The following is a 2,871-nucleotide window of genomic DNA, read 5'->3' on the forward strand; positions in this document are numbered from 1 at the left end:
ATGTTAGAAGGAATTTCGTATTATTATTACATAAACAGGTAGCGTGGCCGAGTGGTCTAAGGCGCTGGTTTTAGGCACCAGTCTCTTCGGAGGCGTGGGTTCGAATCCCACCGCTGCCAGGCTTTTAGCACTTCGCTCATGACCTGATGAGTTATTATAGATATTCCATTAGTAAAAAATAAAACACCAAACGGAAGATATATAACAACCGTTGTATGAATTTATATACAAATTATCTCTCTTTGAAGAACGATAAATAAATGGATATTATGCGTTTATGATAAATTTATGAGAGATAAACTTCACGCTTTCTTCTCATACAACAATATTAACTGGATATTGATAGTGATAACGTTTATTATGACTTCACTATATTTCAATCGCTGGAATGTCCTGATTTTTTACTTATATGTGACGTATATGAACTAAGTTGAGGGATTATTAATGGAATAGTTTTTTAGAGGTTTTCATTTTTTTTCAACCAACTCCACCACAGGCATCTTCAACGTGATACTAGGATGTGGTCTGTGTGTAGGAAGATCATCATCGTACATTATATCGATCTGGTTTGCCCATTAACCTCACTGTTTTACCGCGTAGCCCGAAGTCAGGTAAGGTCGGGTGAAGACGGAGTTATTTAAAATTATGTTAATTAATTACATCACTACTGTTTGACCTAATTCCTTTACCGAGTCCTTCTACGGTCAGAACTAATCTTAAAGATTATCTGTCAAAGACAGATGTTTAACATTTTCTGTTTCCGTCTTCGATATTTATTTATTACTGTCTTCTGTACAATTAGCTGAGACTAATAGTTGAATTTGAAGAAGCGGAAATCGCTCTTCCACATGTTCTTATATAATTGTTTATTTTTTCCCGAATGCATCTAAAGAACCAAATAATATTCTTGTAAACACACCAAACCCTGGGATCACATTTGAAATACCGTTGCTACCCCGCAGAAGGGAAAATCTGTGGAAAATGTTACACCTACCAAGAGGCAGCGTGGCCGAGCGGTCTAAGGCGCTGGTTTTAAGCACCAGTCTCTTCAGAGGCGTGGGTTCGAATCCCACCGCTGCCAGGGCACTTCTCTTTTGATTCTATTGTATCATTATTGATACTCCGAGAAGCGAGAATGCATTTCCAATGAAAACTTATGAAATATTATTTATACTCCCGGAAGATATAAAGCTAATATTCATGCAAGTGTTTATATTAGGATGATATTGACAGTAAATATAATGAGAAACTAATACTACCTTTGCAAACACTACTTAAAATATTTACTATATGTTGATGATAAAAAGATAAGAATTCATGGTAGGCACTTAAAGTGTGTTCATATGTGAATGCGTTAAGAAGGATTCGCGCACACTGCAAATGTTTGCATACGTCTCGGTCTAAGTTCTGAAGATTACGATTAACTCAATTCCTTGGCTAAGATCTCTTTCTGCCATATCTGTCGCCTCCAGTGCTGCTGTTAGACCAATGTTGTGAAATGTTTCTCTTAATACATCTGCTCCATCTACAAGGAACAACCGACTGTACATTTAACTTTCCTCACATATATTCTTGTATTTTTTTTCCTTTTCGAGATTTTCCAGGTGTAAGGAAATATCCAGACAAATATTTTAAGAATGAATTTTCCAAAACACATTTCGTTGGCTAAGACCTCCGTTAGCTGCATCGTTCGCTTCCTGTGCTGCAGTTAGACTGGCGCCAAATACTGTGAATTATATCTCTGCAGTACATCTGCTTCATCGACAGGGAACAAACGACTGATCATTTGATTTTCTTCATTTTTCCTTATATTTCTTTTCTTGTTGAGTTTTTTCAGATGTTGAGAAATGTGCAGATGGATATTGCTGTAAGTTTCGAGTTATTTCTTATTAACCTTCAATTATCATCACTCGCATATTCCTGACACTTCAACTAGGTAATTTTTCATATAAATTGTTATGTCGCTAAACCTTATCTGACTCGGGGAAACGCGGTGAAAGTGAGGTTCAATATCGAATCACATTGCATTTCATTACCTTATTTCAAATCGAAATACTATACGATGTCCACTACAGCAACTTCCTCCTTTCGCGTACTTTTGATATGGATATCATGCCCATTTCTCATGTTCCAATTGAGTATCCTGTTACGCAGATGCAATATGTATCAAAATATCTTGATGTTCCTTTTTGCACACCACATTCTGGGACTACGTTGTAGATGCCTGTGGTGGAGGCTGTTGCCTGCCGTAGAAGGGAATTGCGGAAGACAAGCAGGTCCGATGGACGTCGGTCAGAGGCTCCCTTTGCGCGAAGATTGGTATACGAATCAGAGGGAGAGGAGTGACATTACATATTTTTAATGAAAATATTAAATAAATGTGTATATAATTTTTTTCAATTTATATTTTAGTTTCATCGAGATTGTATTTCTGAATATTTGTAGCGTTCTATCTAAGTTGACCCCAAACTGTTATTCGTTGCAATTCTTCCAAGACATAACGACTTAAAACTGAGGATCAAATATAATCTTGAAGCAATTTAGATTTTAGTGAGTCTTCCAACGTGCTTGGGTCCGGTTATCAGTATTACAAATTTATTTTACTTAGTAATATTTCTTAGCCTTGATGAACACAATAAGAACCTTACAGGACGGTATTAAAATGTTTGTAATAGTGGCTTTACTATTTTGGTTTTGTGTTGGTCACCTTCAGTTATGCGTTAGCTGTGTAATAATGAATATATAAAGAGCTTTTACTGTGGTTCCCAACCCAGTCTTTCTTGTGCTTTTTGTGCCCGCGCATGATTATAAGGTTAGGCTAATTCTATGTACTGTCAGCTTGATCTTGTTGTATAAATGCACGGATATAGG

The 2,871-nt window shown here is 36.6% G+C and overlaps 2 non-coding genes across 2 annotated transcripts; both read left to right on the forward strand.

Moving 5' to 3' along the window:
- The first annotated feature begins 37 nt into the window (after positions 1-37).
- Trnal-uag lies at positions 38-119 on the forward strand. Its single transcript has one exon. It is a non-coding gene; the product is annotated as a tRNA-Leu (tRNA).
- An 880-nt stretch (positions 120-999) lies between these two features.
- On the forward strand, positions 1,000-1,081 carry Trnal-uaa. Its single transcript has one exon. It is a non-coding gene; the product is annotated as a tRNA-Leu (tRNA).
- The last annotated feature ends 1,790 nt before the right edge of the window (positions 1,082-2,871 follow it).

Source organism: Penaeus monodon, chromosome 22 (genome assembly GCF_015228065.2).
Source record: "Penaeus monodon isolate SGIC_2016 chromosome 22, NSTDA_Pmon_1, whole genome shotgun sequence".
Taxonomy (NCBI): domain Eukaryota; kingdom Metazoa; phylum Arthropoda; class Malacostraca; order Decapoda; family Penaeidae; genus Penaeus; species Penaeus monodon.